We start from the raw sequence: 21,322 nt of genomic DNA, 5'->3' as shown, positions 1-21,322 counted from the left end.
ACGTATCTTGTGTGTTTTGTTTTGCTTTGTTTTTCTTAATATAAATATTGGGTTTGTATTATTGTATATTTTAATCTTAAGGCTCTCATTCCTGCACTGTGTTCTCAGGTACATGAGCAATCTCAGGGATAAGTCCTTAGCAGCTCCGGGTCTGCACAGCAGGAATACTTTTGTTGTTGTTGTTGTTTTGATCACCATGGAGACCAACCTTTTGGAGAACTCAGCCTCTTGAAATACCTCATCTTTGCCGATTACAGCTGGCTTTTCTGCCATAGCATCCTTGAAAAATGTCTCACAGGTTTTAATTGAGCTGCCCCAAGATTTGATCTGGTTTTGGCAAAATATAGGAAATCATTCCAAACAGGAAAGGATGGTACCAGAGACATTAAAGACTGGTCCAGGTGAAGGCACATGAGTAACTTTTCATACCAAATCCATCATTTTGCCAGATTAGTCTAAGCCTGCCACGCACAGCAGAGTATGAGTGTTTGTGTGTGTATATGTTGATTTTTTAAGGCAAATTTATGAGAACGAGGTGATTTTTGTTTGTTTGTTTTTTGATCCTGGGGATCTTGGACTTCATTTGTTCTAGGAAGCACCCTGCCACCGTGTTATCCTGGTAAGAATGCAATTTAAGACCAATACCCTTATTCCCACACTATGCTGTCCAGACATGGAATCTTCAGCCATTCACAATCTTGGCTTCCAGAGAGTGTGGGCGTCTGTGGCAAGTGTCCTGCCCTGCTGTATCATGACGGTTGATGGGTAAAGGAAGGAGGGGTTGGGGAGTTTTGTTTACATGCTTTGGGATCGCCACAAACCTTCCTCACTGTGTTGAAATGGGACAAATGCAATAGAACTCATTGGGTGCTGTGTGTGTCCAATCCTGGTTTCTTGTTTCCCGCAAATGCAGCTCCTGCCCCTAATTAAATGTATTCGTCTGGCCTCTGTAGGACTTTACTGTCTCTGAGTTGGTGATTACTAGGTGGTCTAGTTGTGTAATATAAATGTGTTGGTCTTCATGTTCTTTTAAGGAGTTTTATTGTTTACAAAACTTTTGTTGTATTGAGAGAAAATTAGCCAAAGCATCTTTAACAGAATGTTCTGTGCCAGACAACACCATCTGAAACCTAAGTGTGGGGTCCTCTTCCCCAAGTGAGCCTCTGGGATCATGGCTCTCCCTTTCGTGCTCCTCCCCTGTCTCCCATTATGGACCACAATGTCCTTAGACAGCTCACTTCTCCCTCATAAGGAAACATACGCTCAGTTACTTCATTGGGCATCTCTACCACTCAGTGGTAACTTAGTTACCTAAGACTCCAGTTCTGCTCTTGTTTTTGTTTAATGAATCTGTAAAATGGGAATAATCATCCCTGCTTATACAACTCAAGTAGTTCTTGCAAAAAACACCTGAGCAACTGCAAACTGGGACTCGTGGGCAACTCTGGACGATGCATCCGCTGCTGAAGGCATCATTTGAGTGACAGCGTGGCTCCTGGGGGATGTGACCAGCATTGAAACCTGTGATAGAGAAAGGAACCACTCCTGGGCCCACTCAGCCTGGTCCCATCTTATATCCCATGTAACCATACCAGTTAACAAATGCCTTCAGCAAAGAACTGAGTAAAAAGTAGGAGAACAGAATCCAAAGTCACCTCTCCTGTCCAGTCCCCTCCAAATGCAGTCCTCTACCACTTACAACAAGGGCACCATGTTCTTATGCTTATGCATGATTTAGCAATAAAAATATATATCTCACAAACCCAAAACACTCATATTTATTAAGTTACCATAATCTTGGATATCTCTAATCCATACATTAAATATTAAATCTTTCCTATTGTAGGCAGCAAGAATAATTTGCCATAGATGTTCTAATTTTTCCCATACACAGTGGGAGCTGTCTCCCTCCAGCAAATGGAGAACACCTTAGCAAGTACATCTCTTCTAGGCCTGAGCCCAGGGCTGGGGATGAGGGTCATAGAGTCAGTTGCCCAACCTCTAAGGAAAGCCTAAGGACCCTAAAAACAATCTAGAAGTCCACACATTTGGTTCAGGCAGTTAATGAAAAATCGTGTCCTGTGTCACAAATTCCGCCAAGTTCTGGTTGACCTGACATTTCTAGACCTGGGGAAGAAAGATTCCCACAGCCAGGGTGGACTCACCTGTGCCCTACTCTTAGTGGTATCACAGGGTTACAGGGTCATTTTAATTCCACAAGGGAGACCCTTAAAAGAGACAAACCCTCCTGGGGGATGTTTCCTGGTTCTGACAGGGCAGACATGCAGGTTGGAAGGGACACTCTGACCCACAGCCTGGGTTCATAGTGAGATTTACAGGTTCAAAGTGTCTGCAGCCCTCCAGAACATCTCAAGAGAGATGGGGGAAAGCCAGGATATAACTCACTGTATCCTGTTCCTTTCTTATTACTAGTCTGCCACTGTGCCCCCCGCCAAAGGCACATGAGCCCTGTAAGAGCCTCTCAATGGAGAACCTGAGATGGGGACCCCAGGTCACAGAGAAAATGTCACAACACTGCTAAGGGCTATAGGCAGAAAGGGCCAAGGATAATCATATACCATGTACTCAAGATTCATCTGGAGTTGGGGCCACCATCCTTTCCAGACGGGAAGGGTCAGCTGGTATGGTTGTGCAGGGCAAAGATTAGGTTTCAAGGCAGTCCACAGAGGGCAGCTGGAACCCTGCAGGACCAGGGAAAATACTTCACAGACTGGCAGGAATGTGCAGCCAGCTCAGCAATGCTCTGCTCCACCCCTCCCCCACTCCCCACACCCAGGGAGAAGAAAGGAGAAGGCAGTGTGGGGGAGGGACAGGGAGCTGTTGACAGAGAGTTGAGATGGGGGGCAAACCAATAAACTGGAGACTTCGTTCATTTATTTACCTTATTGAGTGTATGGTGGAAGAGGGAAAATGAATCAAAAGGGTGCATTGGATCCCATGACAGGCAATTTGCAAGTCACCATGTGTTGGCTGGGAAATGAGCTCAGGACCTCTGGAAGAGCAGTCAGTGCTTTAACCACTGAGCCACCTCTCCTGCCCTCCACCTGTTTTTTGTTTTGTTTTGTTTGTTTTTTCAAGACAGGATTTCTCTGTACAGCCCTGGTTGTCCTGGAACTCACTCTGTAGACCAGGCTGGCCTCAAACTCAGAAATCTGCCTCTTTCTGCCTCCCGAGCGCTGGGATTAAAGGTGTGCGCCACCACTTCCTGGCTCCTGTCTCCTGGCAACCGCTGGTGCCACCAATGAAGTCACCCCGCCCGCACCCTGGGTCCTTCCCTCTCAGCCCTGGGCAGGCGCCAAGTAAGTGTCCCTGTCTGTCACCCAGGGAATGCTGTCCCCGCCTCTGCTGTGACTTGTTGGCCCGCCCCCGCACCCCCCCCCTCCTTCCATCTCAGCCCAGGGCAGTGCCTTGTTAGCTTCCCTGTCCATCACTAGGCAACCACTGGCCCTGCTCCTGACGTCACGCTGGGACCTCCCTGCATCCAGTCTCCTGGAGTGGTGTCATTTCCTGTCTTTCATTTTCATGAATAAAAGTGGGCCTGGAGTTTGAACATGCTTGTAGGTCTTGGCAGAGGCAGGAGGGATGCGAGCAAGCACTTTCAGTGCCTGCTGGGATTGCCCAGCTTCCCAGGCACTGTGGAATGTCCGGGTGGGACCGCATTCACATGCACATTCAGATGAATCTAGTGCTCCATGCTGCAGGTGTCTGTGAGCCCTGGAGTAACTGTGCTATCTTCCTGTCATCTCTGCAAATGTGTCTTACCACTGGTCTTACCATGTTCCCCATCATCCTGAAGCAGCTGGTCTGATAGAAAAATGGAATGGCCTTTTGAAGACACAGTTACAGCGCCAATTAGGTGGCAATAGCATGGAGGGCTGGGGCAGAGTTCTTCAGAAGGCAGTATATGCTTTGAATCAATGACCAATATATGATAGTTTCTCCCATAGCCAGGATCCACGGGTCCAGGAATCAAGTGGTGGAAAAGGGAATAGTTTCACTCACTATCGCTCCTAGTGACCCTCTAGGAAAATTTTTGCTTCCTGTCTCCACAACTTTAGATTCTGCTGGCCTAGAAGTTTTGTTTCCAGAGGAAGGAGTGCTCCTAACAGGAGTCACAAAAAACATTCCATTGGACTGGAAGCTCAGACTTCCCCCTGACCATTTTGGGCTTCTAATGCCCTTTAACCAACTGGCTAAGAAAGGATAAACAGTGTTAGGAATGGTGATAGATCCAGATTACCATGGGGACATTGGATTGCCTCTCCACAATGGAGGTAAGCAGGATTATGTCTGGAGTGCAGGAGATCCCCTAGGGCGTCTCTTAGTACTACCATGTCCTGTGATTAAAGTCAATGGGAAACTACAACAGCTTAACCCAAGCAGGATGACAAAGGACACAGACCCATCAGGAATGAAGGTATGGGTCCATCCTCCAGGAAAAGAACCAAGACCTGCTGAGGTGCTTGGTGAAGGTGAAGGAAATACAGAATGGGTAGCAGAGGAAGGTAGTTATAATTACCAGCTAAGGCCATGTAACCAGTTGCAGAAACTAGGATTATAAGTAATATGAATGCTTCTATTTTATTTTGTTAAGGATACATTTGTCTTTCTTCCAATCCCTTTAACATCAATTGGCATTGAAACATTAAAAGAATGTTCCCAAGGGACATTTCCCCATTGTAAATTTACAAATGTTTGCGATTGTAGGAGGAATAGTTAAATCATGTTAGTCTTATTCACAATCTTCTTATCGTTTCATGTGGACATGAGATATTATTTGTGTCAAGTTGACAAGGGGTGGATTGTAGTGGCTATTCCTGGTTGTCAACTTGACTATATCTGGAAGGAACTACAGTCTAGAATTGGAAGGCTTACCTATGATCCTAATTTGAAGGCTCAGAGACATAAGTTTCTGACCTGGATCTTGGTATGGAGATCTTGAAGTATAGTAGCTAAGACAAGGAGATCTTCGAGTTCAAGATCATTTGGGATTAAGGCATGGATGCACACACCTTTATTCTGGGACACACCCTCTGCTGGAGACCCCCATGCCAATAATATGGGCTACACCCTCTGTTGGAGACCTACAGCCTTTAATCTGGGCTACACCATCTACTGGAGATATATAAGGACACTGGAAGAAGGAAGATTCTCTCTCACTCTTCCTTGCCTGCTTGCCTCGTGGGACTGAGCAACTGCTAGATCCTTGGACTTCCATCCACAGCTGCTGCTGACCATTGTTGGGGAGTTGGACTATAGACTGTAAGTCATCGACAAATTCCCTAACTATATAAGACTATCCATACGTTCTGTGACTCTAGAGAACCCAAACTAATACACAAATTTTTGTGAATATGTTTTCAAGGAAGCATATATTTCCTTTAGAGTGATATTAATATGATGCTTTCTGTTGTACACATGTATGTGACATTTAAGAGGCAGTACCTTTTGATGATGCTCATGTGAACTTCACTGAGGAAGAGAGTGGAATTTGCTGGATCTTTCCCAGAAGAAACTCTACAAAGGTGTGATGTTGGAAACTTACTTGAACCTCAAAGCTGTAGGTAAGACTGTTATTTTCTAAAGGAAAAAATGTTTCTTGGTTATTGATGATGTTCTACTATTTTAATTGTGAATTATGAAGAATGAACTGAAAAATTCAGTTTCAGTGAATATTCACTGTAACATTTACAGTGCAGTGAAAATTCACAGTACCTTGAATTTTAACTAATTTCCAATAGTATGTCAATCATTTTCTTGTACTGTGTTTTAGGCTATAATTGGGAAGACCATAATCTTGAAGAACATTGTCAAAGTAGAAGAAGACCTGAAAGGTAATTTTCATGTGCAAACTGTTACATATTTGCCTGTGAGAAAATTTTAATATCTTCTGGAATCTCCACCAAAAATCAAGGGTGTGAAGTAACAGTCCTTTAAGTGTAGCTATGATTATAATCCGCTTACAAAACCAGGTACCTCAAGGTCCGATATTTGATTAATGTTTCCATTTGATATGTAGCTCCATTAGCGCTATGCTGTGTACCTGCCAATATGTATAGTCTCATAGTACTTAGATATTACACACTGAGTAGTGATAATTTTATATCCTAAACATTTTAATAATCAAATAGTCCATAGTAAAATTGGTGATGCTCATATTCTTGTCTGTCATATTGTTCAGTTTGGTGAGAGGGCTTTTTAGGAGAATCAGGAATGTTGTTGTGGAGAAACATTAATCTATATTGCACATATTATGAGAAAAATATTCAAACAGTATGAATGCAATTTGTACTCCTTTCACTTGACTTTCATTTTTTATTAGGTATATCATGTGTCACAATGGATAAAAACCATGTAAGCATAGGGATATGAAAGAAACAACATAAGATTTTTGTTCTGAAATGATGAGAAGATATGTAGTATTATCCCTTTGATAGACATTAGGAATATGATAGACATTTGCAATTAATTGGCCTTCTAGTTTTATGGGTAACGTTCCCAAACTCATAGCATAGAACAACTTTATGGGTACTAGGACATTGGAAATTCTTCCGTGTATCCTGGTTCAAAGTCAAAAAACTTGTATTCACAATCCAGGAAAAATTATGAATGCAATCAGTGTTATAAAGATCAGAGTTGGTCAAACTTTCTTCAGATAGCTGAGATATATCATATAAAATTCCCATATAAAATGAGGATGTCATAAATATGAGCCATGTAATAACCATCACAGGTGTCTTGAACAACTCATAATGAGACAGAACACCATATCATACAAAGTGCTAAAACTTTAAGATCTGTTCCTTCTTTACCATTAGACAAAATTGTAAACTTAATTCTAACTGATTACCTGATTGATGAGAGTAATGATTATGGTAATGATTTCCCTTATGCTAATTATCTTTGCAGGCATGTAAGAAGTCATAATGGAGAGAAAATCTATGAGTGCAATCAATGTGGTAAAGCCTTTGCAAGACCCAGTCAACTCCAAAGACATAGAGTCACATATTCTTGAAAGTGTTCTTCAGTTCAGGAATTGCCTTTGGGAAATAATTGGTTCACTTATGCATAAGAGCATATCATCTTCAAATAAATGTAATTTTACATACTCCTTTCTGATTCATATTGCTTTCATCCCCTTCAGTTATATTTCTCTAGTTAAACTAGTATAAAATAGTTTCATATCAGATCAGACTTTCCCAGACTGAAATGACCTTATTACACACTATGGAGTCTAGCTTCTCTATGAAGTAGCTAAACATAGCCAATCTTGACAGCTTTCTTTCAGCCATCCTCTATGATGGCCAATCTATGAATGGCCAAATTCCAAGGCATATGCCTTCATTGAATCTGCCCTGTAAATTTGTAGAAGATAAATGGGATCCCAGACCTTCAAGTCATTGGTAGAGTATTTGGATGGCATGTACAATGCCCTAGGAGTGTATGCATAGAGACTTAATTCACTCTAGCCCCCAGTCTCCTCACAAGACCTACCAGGATTTCCATCATATGTGTGTGTGTGTGTGTGTGTGTGTGTGTATAAAATATATGTAGATGAATATATAGATATATTTTTATGAAGACCAAAACTTAGATTAAGAGCTTGTAAAACTCCTTGGATCAAATGATCAAATGATCAGGTAAAGGAATAGTTGAGTTGTAAGAACACATCCAGAGCAGAGGAAGTAATCCATGAAGACCAAAAAAAAAAAAAAAAAAAAGGGAAAAATAAGCTCATTTCCAAGACCATTAACAATACATATACTCATTTCACCAAAAGAAGGAAGCATGTCCAGCTATCACTGACTGACAAGGGTAATGAGAAAACCACAAAACCTGTGTAGGGGCTAAATATTCTCAAGATAGAACAGGAGACCTAAAGGGAGAATATTCTCTATTCATGTTCCATGAGATGCACTTAGCAGTAGAAGCATTTCTTCTTCTTGAGCTTTTATTGGTTCTTTGCCGTTTCTTTATTCTCATTCTCTAATCTCTGCAGATGCGATATTACCTGCTCCTGACCTAGCTTCAGCTTCTCATAGAAGCAATATGTCCTGTGGTAGGATGTTTCCCTAGGAGTGTAGATTCTCATGACCACTGGCCTAAAATATCACATCAGCACAGGGTGGTCCTCAAAGAACACACACCATGGGGTGTGATATCTTGGATCATGTGTACTGTCAAATTATGGTGATTATAAAGCATGATTTCCTGACACTAGGCAGACAAAGGCTCTGTATCTAACTGTAGGATGCCCTGGATGCATGTGGTAACTAAGTAGGATTTGGGGATCCAGTCCATCCCTCTCTGCTCTCAGGAGCAAAATCAGTCAGAAATTGCAAGTTAATGTAGGGATTAGCACCAAAAAGAAGACAACTTTATACACTCCAAAGGGTTTCCAAATTTTACCAAGTTACATTCTTCCATGGAGAAGCATTATGGATATGAGATTGGCAATAGTGACATCTTGGAGGTGCACCTACTTAGAACAACAGACCTTAAAAAAATATAAGATGAGCAGGACATGGCAGACCCAAGAACGTCACCATGGGATTTGAAAGAGTGAAGAGCTATAGTTCAAGTGTCCATCAGTGATAAATTCCAGTCAATCTCGCAGCTCATTTCTCTCAGTTGGTATCAGGTGAGTGGTCAGATTCTCCTTTTAATTTTCCTGCTTCTTGATAACAGTTGTTGGTGGAAGGGAGTTTGTGGCATACCGCAGCCTCTGTAGCTAGAGGAACCCATGCGAACTTCCAAAGTGAGAAGGCATAGAGTGTGGACAGATCAGGCTGAGGCCCAACGAAAAGAGAGTGCTTTTGGAATCCAGTGAGACACAAAAGACTTTGGCACAGGCTTAAAATGCCTGCTCTGTGGATTTAAGCCTCCCACTATCCTGTAGAGATTTGGTTATCTGATCTGCCAGGTGTTTTGATTGCCTCCCTACACAGGCTAATGGTGACCAAACAGATGGCCTCTCCAGGCTTGTTAACATCTGCACAGGGAAGAACTTAGCTTCCGAGACCACAAATAATACTGATAAAATGATTGACATAGAAAACTTTTGTAAAATAATTAAAGAGGAAGTAGAAACATTTTCTGATAAAATTGAAAATTTACAAGGAAATATTTTGACAAAATTGAAGAAATATATTGAAAGTGTTGAAATAAATCAATTTGTTAGAAAATAATACAGTTAAAAATCAAATACTGAAGAATTACTTTTACTAAATGACCAATCATAGGAAAATTTTCTGATAACTTTGAAGGTTTTGATGGAAAATATGTCTGATAAAATTAAAGAACTCTAGAAAAAGTGTTAAAATTGATTTAAATAGAAGAAATATAGATAAAATGGTAGAAATAGAAAAAAAAAATATTCGGGCTGGAGAGATGGCTCAGCAGTTAAGAGCACTGACTTCTCTTCCAAATTTCCTGAGTACAAATCCTAGAAACCACATGGTGGCTCACAATCATCTGTAAGAAGATCTGACACCCTCTTCTGGAGTGTCTGAAGACAACTACTACAGTGTACTTACATATAATAATAAATAAATCTTAAAAAAAAAAAAAGAAAAAATTCTAAATTAATTAAAGAGTTAAGTAGAATCATTTTGTGATGAAATTGAAGATTTTGATTGGAAATATTTCCAATAAATTTGAAGAAAATATATACAAAAATATGATAGGATTGAAGATATTCAAGGAAATTTTTATAGATAATATGGTAGACATATTCATTATAGTGGTAAATAGAAATCTTTTCTGATGAAATTGAAGATTTTCATGGAAAATATTGATACAGTTAAAGAAATTTATGGAAACAAGCATTAAAATTGTAGAATTTGTTGGAAAACAATAATTGTAAAGTAACAAAAATACAAAATATCTTTTCTAATTGACCAAGCATATAGAAAAAAATTCTAATAATTAGATTTTAATGGAAAATATTTTTTACAAAATTATTTTTATTAGGCATGTTCTTTATTTATATTTTAAATGATTTCCCCTTTCCTCTTTCCCCCTCCCCAAAAATCCCAAAAGCCAATTCCCCTACCCCAGCTCCCCAATCAACCCTCTCCTGCATCCCTGTCCTGGTATCCTCTATACTGCAGCATCGAGCCTTTCCAGGACCAGGGATCTTTCCTTCCTTTGATGTCCACCATCTAAAGAAATCTAGAAAAACATTGTTAAAATAGAAGATTTTCATGGAAATAATATAAAAAATGATAAACATAGAAAACATCTCGAAATCAATTAAAAAGTGTAGCAGAAATACTTTCAGATAAAATTGAACATTTTGATGGACAGTATTTTTTACAAATTTGAAAAGTGTTAAGATTGACTATTTTCATGGAAAATAATACAGAACAGTGGTTGATCATTTCTAAACCAATTAAAATGGTAAGTAAAAATATTTTCTGATATAATTTAAGATATTCATGTAACTATCATTGATAAAGTTGAAAAATATATAGAAAAATGTTTTAAAATTATAGGATTTCTTGGAAAACAATAATGGTAAAATCATTAACATACAAAATATATATTTACTAATTGACTAAGCCAGTAGAAAAATCTAATAATATTGAAGATTTTGATAGAAAATATTTCTGTTAAAATCGAGGAACTATAGAAAAATGTGTTAAAACTGAAGATTTTCATGGAAAATAATATATATAAAATGGTAGACAGAAAACGTTTCAAAACTATTTACAAAATTAAGTAGAAACTTTTTTTCATAAAATGGAAGATGTACATCGAATGTATTCTGATAAAATTAAAGAAATATATACAAAAATTTCTTAAATAGATTTTCATGGATAATAATACAGATAAAATGGTATACATATTAAGCATTTCTAAAATAATTGAAGTGATCAGTAGAAACATTTCTTAATAAAATTCAATAAATACATTAACAAGTGTTAAAATTGAATAATTTCTTGTAAAATAATAATGGTGCAATAGTAACCATGCAAAATATATCTTTACTAATTGATGGGCGGGAGGGCGGGGACATGCTAATGAGAGCCTGGTTGCTGATTTCATGCTAATGAGGGGAGGGCAGGGCGTGGGCATCCAGGGTGGACTGCTATGCTAATGATGGGACTGGCCTTGCACTTCATAATGAATTGCTATGCTAATGAGGCATCCTATGGTAATGAGCAGTCACATGCAAAATTGGCGTGGCCTGCGTGTAATTGATGGGCTGGACAATGTCACTTACAGGGGCAGGGTCACCCTGCTGTAACAGAGGGGCGTGGTCACAATAGGGTGTCCTCAGTGAGGGGTTGGGTCTGGGTGAAGTCACACCCATCGCAGGAACTTCAGTCAGTCCTCCTCAGAGCGGGATCCAGATCGCCTGTCACTCACTTGCTACACCCTGGTCTTTTACTTAATTTTCATCCCCGCCCCAGGCTTTCCGATCAGCCTTGACCCCTGGGTCAGGCCTGGAACTGGATGGGCAGGAAGTGGGGACAGGGAAGGGGCGGGAGGTAAACCAGACTGAGAGTAGGCTGGGCGGAGACCTGATTGAGGATGAAGTCACTGTAGCGACTGACACGGAGGGCGGGACTCAGCGGGTCAGACAGGTAGCTAAATGGATATGAGCGCACAACTTCCGCGTGCAGCCCTGGCCACCCAGAGCTCCCGCTGTGTTCCCAGGATGCCTCGGGGCAGCGGCAGAAACCCCGGAGTCACCAACATCTGTCTGGACGAGGTCCCAAGATGCTCCTGACACATGGGGTGTGCAGGATATGCGACTTCTGGTTTTGAGCACCTGTGCGGTTCCCTGCTTTCTATTTCCAGTCTTGACTGACGGGTGATGTCATGCACCCGCCAGGCCGGCCTGTCACTCACATGAGTCCCCGCCCATGAGTCCGCCCCTGACCGCCCGGTGTGCCACTGACCCAGTGAATCATCTGACCCTGCGCGAGCATGGAGAGCTTGGAAATCCCGTAGTCGGGGAACCTACCATATCCCAAAATTATACGTTAAGAAAAGGGAACCGGCTCAGTCACAGAAACCATTGAGAGGGGCAGGGCCTGCAGGAGGCGTGTTTTGCACTGTGGGCTTGTCTCTGAGAGGCCGAGTCAGGTGGGTCACAGGGCTTCCTGCTTAGGGAGCTTGTCTTAGGGGCGGGGCCTGGGCGCCCCCTGCACATAGCATTAAGGGCTGCTTCCTGTGGTTCCCGCCCACAGTGACAGACATTCGCGCTGACCACTCCACCTCCTCTGTCAGTAACCTCCAATTTCTCTGAGCCCCGCCCACATCCCCTGTCAGTGACGCCCACAATGATGCCCAGTCGTGCTGAGCACAGCCCACGTCCCCTGTCCCTGATGCCCACAGTGATGATTATGTATTTATGTATTCATGGTTTCATTCACTTATGCATTTGTGTATTTATGCATTTATGGGACTGTTTAGTTGATATATTTGATCCTGATTTAGTTTTGGTGTCGGATATCTGTCTAGGAAATCTGTCTAGGAAAAAGGGCCAATAACAGAATCCTCAGCTACCTATTACTCATATCGCTCATGTTCTGTTTTCTGTGCTCCTTTTTCTGCATTGGCCATTCTAACAGAGTGACCTGTATCTTGCAACAAATCATATCTGGAATTGTATTTACTGTTGCTGTTTCCGCAGTTCTGGCCAAAACAATCACTGTAGTTCTGGCTTTCAAAGTCACAGACACCCTGAAGAAAATTGAGACACATCCTTGTATCTGGGACATCCAACTACATTATTCCCATATGTTCCCGATTCCAATGTATTCTGTGTGCAATATGGCTAGCAGTTTCTCCCTCCCTTTGTTGATATTGATGAACATTCTGAGTATGGCCACATCATCATTGTTTGCAACAAGGGCTCAGTTACTGCATTCTACTGTGTCCTAGGATACTTAGCCCTTGGAAGCTTCACTGTTGCTTTCTTTGTAAGAAATCTGCCTGACACATTCAACGAGCCAAGTACTTGACCTTCACTGCTATTCTGCAGTGTCTGGGTCACTTTCCTCCCTGTCTACCATAGCACCAAGGGCAAGGTCATGGTTGCTGTGGAGATCTTCTCCATCTTGGCATCCAGTGCAGGGATGCTTGGATGCATCTTTGTGCCCAAGATCTACATCATTTTAATAAGACCAGACAGAAATTCTATCTAAAAGGTCAGGGAGAAATCATATTTTTGAATAAATAATTTAGGAATTCTGTCAAACATTGGCATATATCAATTATTATATTACAGTTCATGTATCTAGTTTTGAAATCACTCTCACTGGCTCCTCTAGTGATGACTAGAAGTATCATATCTGCCGATCTTGTGAACTTTCTCCATAAAGTCTTCACCCATTCACTTGCTTTGTTTACTCTGGAAGAAATAAAATTCTCAAATCCTTATTACGAATTTATTGATCATTTTGCTGTTTTGGATATTTTTCACCTGGTATCTTCCAAGAAAATTTGATAAGACAGTTGTACTTATGACCTTGTAGAGAAAGTGAGTTCCAGAACAGACATAGCTACAAATACAAACCACCTAACATATCAAATAAACAAAGTAACTAAAGAATCTACAAAGTTGAAATCAGATCACAATTTCTTATTTCCAGTAGGGGCACATATATGACAGAGTACTGCATGTTTTTTCACCTATTCTTCAATATATTGGCCATAGTGTGAGGCAGAAAATTTCTTCTTCTGCTCTCAAGTACAAAATATTATATCGAACAATGTATAGAAGCTGTGGAACTCAGTGGTTGAATTATGGAATTGCTGGAATAGTCTGACGGATAGGGTGACCCTTAGGAAGACCAACAATCTCAACTACCCCAGACAACCAAGATCTCTCACACACTATGCCACTAACAATGCAGCATAAACCAGCTGATATGAGGCCCTCACATATATGGCATAGGATGGCCTGGTTTGACCTCAGTGGGAGAAGACACATTGACCCCCTGAGAATTGGTAGGACACAGGAATTGGGAAGGTCTGAGAGTTATGAGTCGTGGATATCCTCTTGGAGATGGGAGAGGAGGTATGTGAAGAGGAAGTGTCAGGGGTCAAATAAGGAGGGGGGATAATAACGTAAGTTAAAATAATAAAGACTGAAGAATTAAAATATACAGAATAAAACAAAGAAGATTGTAGATATGTGAACATGCTATTATAATGTAAGTATGGAAGGGATTGTTAAAACTACTGATATAGGCATGTAGCTATTTTTTTCTCAGAGCATGCCCTTGGTGTGCAGTTCTGACTGAGGTCCTTTACTCAGAAAATTCTGGAAGGATGGAATGGGAGCCACCTGCTCCCAAGACAGTGACATTCCCAAAAAGACAATTGAGTGTTTGTGGTTGTATTAAATCCATAACATTCATCAACTCTGCTCTCATAATGGGATGCAGAATGGATCTAAAATGCATCAACATCAGCAAATACTATCACTTCCCTAAGTAAGTCTTCATACAAATATACAAATCTGATCATTAACAACGTCCCTTTAAGAGACACATTCTTAAAAAACCCAGATGCCCCTCAAAGGAGGAATGGATACAGAAAATGTGGTATATTCACACAATGGAATACTACTCAGCAATTAGAAACAATGAATTCACAAAAATTTTAGGCAAATGGTTTGATCTGGAAAATATCATCCTAAGTGAGGTAACCCAGTCACAAAAGTATACACATGGGATGCAATCTCTGATAAGTGGATATTAAATAGCCCATAAGTCCTGAATACTCAAGGCACAAATTGCATAACAAATGACGCCCATGAAGAAGTATGGAGAAGGTCCTGATTCTGGAAAGGATTGATCTACCATTGGAGGGGAATATAAGGACAGAGAAAATGGAGGGAGGTGATTGGAGAATGGATGGAGAGAAGAAGATTTATGGGACATATGGGGAGGGGGGATCCCGGAAAGGGGAAATCATTTGGAATGTAAATAAAGAATATAGAAAATAAAAATATTTTTAAAAAAGAGACACATTCTTCAGTAACATGCACATTGTATTCATTGAAAATTCACGGAAGATGTCACTTCAAAAAGAAAAAATATATTTATTTAAACTGGAGTTTAAAGGAAGTCTACACAACTTTATTATAGTAACTGATCTCCTCTAAAATTTCATTTATATTATATTCCAACCTTGAATTTTAATAACATTTACTTATTTTTTTCATATTTAATTTTGTGTCCCTAAATATTTTGTAGTCACCATATAAGTGCAGGAGATGGTAGAGAAGAGAAATTGGCAACAGGTCAACTGGACTGTAGTAGTTGGATGGTGGTATTCAAGATTCAAGGTCTCTGTCTGATTAATGAAGAGGACAAATGATTACTTGTAACATTAAAAATAAACTGATAATGAAATGACCAAAGATTTTATTGATGAGCAAGATACCACATTTTAAAAATTCACATGATTTTATATCTATGAATTTGTGGATAATTTTTGATTCATGATTTATAGATTATGAGGAAACTTATATTTTATATTTTAATACACACACAGTTGGTGCAATGTAATGAGGTAAAATGTTATTACACAGTCAAAATTATTAAAATTATGTTGTCAACTACAGAACCAGTAGTACTTAAAAGATCATTTGTTTACAAAAATTGCTCCCTACATAAAAAAGGGAGATTGGTAGATTTAGCTTGTAATCATTTACAAAAAAATCAATGTCTTTAAAGGACACTTGTGGCCAGCCATGGCTAAGCAACTATATTCATTAATACTAAAAATGATAAAGTGAACCCATCACCAGGATTATATAATAAGTGAGTTACATAACCCTAGGAGGTGTCTGCTAAAAACCATACATTTTCAAATAATACTTGCTCAAAATTATTGTGAAATGAATTATAAAATTATTTCTAATAAAATGAGTCATAATCAACCCTATTTAGAACAATAAATTTAACAAAATTTTAACAAAATGTTTATATTATTTTACTTATGTGTATGTGTTTGCTATAGGTACACAGGTGCTTTTAAGTGCATACAAGTGTAGCTGCAAGTGAGAGGCATTCATTTACCCTTGAGTTAGATACAGAGACAGCTCTGAAAAACCTGACATGGATAGAGGAACAGAACTCAGATGTTCAGAATGGGCAGTACATTCTCTGCACAGCTGAACTGAATGCCCAGGCACATAAAAACATTAACCTATAATTCTTTCCAAAAATGCATTTCATAGAGAAAAATAAACAACACGATGGAAGCACATCTTCACTCTCTGCACATATCCCAAGATTCAGTCCAATTGAATTAATGTTTCTCTTTTTTCCTGTTTTAATTTTCTTACTTTAATCCTTTGTTTTATAGGCCAGATTTTATTTCCCCTTGCGGCCTACCTTCTGACTGTTCCACATCCAATAACTTCTCCCCTTCTCCACAAGGTGGCGCCACCCCACCCACATCCCTCACCCTACCAAACCTCCCCACTTCCTGGGGCCTCCAGTCTCTTGAGGAATAGGTGCGCCTTCTCTGACTGAGTCAGACCTGTTAGTCCTCTGCTGTATATGGGCCTCATATCAGCTGGTGTATACTGCCTGGTTGGTGTTCCAGTGTCTGAGAGATCTAGGCATTCCAGTTTACTTGAGACTGCTGGTCCTGGAAAATAATACACATGAAATTAAAGACATATTAACGATTTCTAAATTAATTGATTGGTAAGTAGAAGTTTTCTGGTAAAATTGAATAGGTCCATGGAAAATATTTCTGATTAAATTAAAGAAATATATAGAAAAAACTAAATTAACTGCAGTGGTAAGTAGAAATATTTTCAATTTGTCAATTTTAAAACATTTTCTCATGATATTTCTTCAATTTTATCAGAACTATTTTACATGTATCTTTCATTTTATCAGATAATGTGTGTCCTTCCTCCTTCAATTTATTTAGAAATGTGTTTTGAATCAACAAATGTTTCGCTATTATTATCCATGAAAATGGTCACTTTTAACACTTAAAAATACGTTCCTTTTTAATCTTCAATTTTTCATACAATGATTTTTGTTTATTTTTCAATTAATTTAGTAAAATATTTATGCCTACATTTTTGTCAGTATAATTTTCCATGACAATTGACAATTTTAACATGATTTTCTACATATTTCTTCCATTTTATCAGACACACTCTCCATGGAAATGTTGCATTTTGATATAAAATGTTTATTATTTCACTTTCAATCAATTTACTATTGCTTTTTTGTCTACAATTTTATCTGTATAATTTTTCATGAAAATCTTTAAATTTATCATATTTTTTTCTTTTTTTGAATTAATTTAGCAATGATTTTTATTTTTACCATTTTATCTGTATAATTTTCCTTGAATTCAGAAATTTTAACATGTTTTTGATATATTTCATCAATTTTATCTGAGATATTTTCCATGTAAATCTCTACTTGTGTCAGTAAATATTTAAAATTCTACTTTCAATTAATTTTGAAATATTTTTATGCCTTTCATTTTATCTGTATAATTTTCTATGATATTCTTCTATTTTAACATATTTTCCCATAAATGTCTTCAACTTATCATAAGTATTTTCTAGGTAAATCTTCAATTGTATAATAAAGTGATTCTACTTCATTTGTCAACTAATTTAGCAATGGTTTTTATGTCTACCATTTTATCTGTATAATTTCCTGAGACAATAGTGTATTTTAATTTGTTTTTCGATGTATTTCTTCATTTTTTCTGATTTAATTTCCATCTAATTCTGTAATAGTTTCAGTAAATACTTATAAGTCAACTTTCAATTAATTTAGAAATATTTTTATGCCTACCGTTTTATCTGTATGATATTCCATGATGATCTTCATTTTTAATTTTTCCTGATATTTCTTCAATTTTTCTTCAGTTTTCATAAATATTTTTGATGTTACTTTTCTATTATTTTAGTCATGATTTTATGTATACCATTTTATCTGAATAATGTGCCATGAAATCATCAGTTTTTCTGTGCATTTCTTCCATTTTATCTGAAATATTTTCCACTTAAATCATCCATTTTATCAAAAATGTATATTTCCTCCTTCAGTTAATTTAGAAATATTTTCAATTCAACCAATATATCCATATTATTTTGCATAATAATCTTAATTTTATCAGAAAATGTTTAAAATTCCACTTTCAATTAATTTAGAAATGATTTTGATGTCAATTTATTGATATTAATTTCCATAAAAAACGTCAAATTTAATACCTTTTTCTAGTTTACCAAGCATACTTTCCACATAAATATTCTATTTTTTCACAAAATATTTCTACTTCATTTCCAATTAATTTAGAAAAGTTTTTATGTCTACCATTTTATCTGAATAATTTTCAATGAAAAACATCCATTTTGACATGTATTTCTGTTTTTTCAATTTATTAAAATATTTTCCATTTATCTTTAGTTTTATGAGAAAACGCTTTACTTCCCCTTTCAATTATATTAGCAATGTTTTTATGTCTACCATTTATTTGTATAATTTTCCCTGAAAGTTGTGAAATTGAATGTATCTTTCTATATATTTCTTTAGTTTTGTCAGAAATGTTTTCCACGTAAATTTCTAATTGTGTCAGGAAATATTTATAATTCCACTTTAAGTTAATTTAGAAATATTTTTCTGAGTACAAATATAATTGTATAATTTTCTATAATAATCTTCAATTTTTAACATGTTTTCCTGTGTATTTCATCACTTTTATTTTCCACGTTTCTTCAAATCTATCAGAAAATATTTATACTTTCTTCCTCAATTATTGTCCAAATGTCAACCAATTGATCAATATTATTTTCCATTATAATCTTAAATTTCAATATTGTTCTCTATATTTCTTTAGTTTATCAGAAATGTTTCCCTTTACATTTTCAAGTTTATCAGAAAATGTTTATAATTTGCAATCAATTAACTTTGAATAGTTTATATCATCCAATTGATCTGTATTATTGTTCAAGAAAATCGCAAAACTTAACACTATTTCCTATATTTTCTTCAATTTTTTCCTGAATAATATCCATGTAAATCTTTAGTTTTGACACAAAATATTTCTAATTCCACTTTCAGTTAATTTAGTAATGTTTTATGTCTACAATTTTATCTGTATAATTTTTCATGAAAATCTTAGATTTAAATATGATTTTCTATTAATTTCTTCAATTGTGTCAAATTTTCCATGTAAATCTTCTTTTTTATCACAAAACATTCCTACTTTCTTTTTCAGTTAATTTAGCCATATATTTTATGTCTACCAAATAATCTGTATAATTTTGCATGAAAATTGTCACTTTTAACATGTTTTTATATTTATTTTTTCACTTTTATCAAAAATATATGCCATGTAAATATTCAATTTTATCAAAAATGTTTATAATTCCTCTTCAAATTAATTTGGAAATGTTACTATGTCTACCATTTTATTTGTATAGTTTTCTGTGAAAATTATGATTTTTAATGTGATGTCTATATATTTCTTCTATTTGATCAGAAATATTTTCCATGTAAATCTGTAGTTGTATCAGTATTATTTATAATTTGACTCTTGATTGATTAAGAAATATTTATGTGCCTGCAATTTTATCTGTATAATTTTCCATGATTATCTTAAATTTAAATAAAAATTCTATATACTTCTTCAATTTTGTCATATTTTCCATGTAAATCTTCTATTTTATTACAAAATATTTGTACTTAATTTGGCAATTAATTTAGAAATGATTTTAGGCCTACTATTTTATCTGTATACTTTTCCATGAAATTTCTCAATTTTAAAGTTTTAGAGTTTCATTAGGGGAGGGATGTGGACACTGACATGCTTCGTAGCAACAAATGATTGGCTCATCCACTAGGATTTCTTATCTTATTTCCCAGTAAAGGGCAGAGTGGAAGTGTGGGTAAAAGTAGCAGGGGTTTGGGTTGTGGGGAGCTGTGGGTTCTGCAGGTTACATCTATAGGAAAGGAACAATTTGACTTCAGAACAAAGAGATGACAGGATATCAGGTCCAGGCAAGAACAAAACACTTCCTTTAAGCCACCATCATTTCAGATGTTACTGTTTAAGGTTGACTGCCAGAGCCATGAAATGGGGCCCATGGAGGGTATCCGAGGAACAGCAAAATGTCTCTATGGTTTATAATTGAATAAGGATTTCCAGAGCCAGGCATGCTTGTGCACACCTTTAATCCTAGCACAGTAGAGGCAGACAGGTCTCTGAGTTCAAGGTCAGTCTGGTCTACAGAGTAAATTCTAAAACAACAAGGACTCAAAAATGAGACCCTGTCTGAAATGAGATTCCTTTTTATATATAAGATTTTTATCTATTCAAACAATGCCTGCTGAGCTTCTAGCACAAGCCAGCACTGTGAAAGAAAAGGCTGTGGGTAAAAAGCACGGGCCTTGCCTCACTTTTTTTTCTTTTTCTTTTCTTTTTAAAAAAAATTTGTTTTATTCACATGTCAAATAGTATCCCCTTTCCAAGTATGCTACCCCCTGAAAAACCCCTATCCCATCCCCATTTTCCTACTCAACCCCCTACCCCACCCCATTTTCCTGACTTGCATTCCCCTATTCTGGGGAATTGAGCCTTCACAGGACAAATGGCCTCTCCTCTTATTGATGTCTGAAATGGTCATTTTCTGCTACATATGTAGCTGGAGCTATGAGTCCCTCCATGTCATCTATTCATCTATTCATCTATTCATCTATTCATCTATTCATCTATTCATCATCTATTCATCTATTCATCTATTCATCTATTCATCTATTCATCTATTCATCTATTCATCTATTCATCTATTCATCTATTCATCTATTCATCTATTCATCTATTCATCTATTCATCTATTCATGTATTCATGTATTCATTTATTCATTTATTCATTTATTCATTTATTCATTTATCCATTTATCCATTTATCCATTTATCCATTTATCCATTTATCCATTTATCCATTTATCCATTTATTCATTCACCGGCCCCACCCCACGTCCAGCCCCTGGAAATGTTGTCATTTTCTGTCTTTCATGAATAAAAGTGGGCCTGGAGTTTGAAAGTTCCTGTTGGTAAGTGGTGTGGAATAGGCGGGGAAAAGGCCTGCTCTTTGCAACTGCTGGGATTGCCAAACTTCCTGGGAGCAGAATGGTCTAGCGTGGAATGGCTGGGCTCAGAACCTGCGAGTGGGTTCGCGGTGTGGCAGAGACGGGAGGAAGGCGAGCGCTCACTTTTTGCTACTGTTGGAATTGCCAAACTTTCCTGCATGGAATGGCCTGGCAGGGAATGGCAGGACAGGACCGAA

The 21,322-nt window shown here is 37.5% G+C and overlaps 1 long non-coding RNA gene across 1 annotated transcript; it reads left to right on the top strand.

The window, feature by feature from the left end:
- Positions 1 to 4,733: 4,733 nt before the first annotated feature.
- On the top strand, positions 4,734 to 7,132 carry LOC127673115 (uncharacterized). The gene is made up of 4 exons (XR_007975075.1): positions 4,734 to 5,283; positions 5,458 to 5,585; positions 5,795 to 5,855; positions 6,931 to 7,132. It is a non-coding gene; the product is annotated as an uncharacterized LOC127673115 (long non-coding RNA).
- The last annotated feature ends 14,190 nt before the right edge of the window (positions 7,133 to 21,322 follow it).

Source organism: Apodemus sylvaticus, chromosome 22 (assembly GCF_947179515.1).
Source record: "Apodemus sylvaticus chromosome 22, mApoSyl1.1, whole genome shotgun sequence".
NCBI lineage: Eukaryota > Metazoa > Chordata > Mammalia > Rodentia > Muridae > Apodemus > Apodemus sylvaticus.
This window is presented reverse-complemented; position numbering and strand designations above follow the sequence as displayed.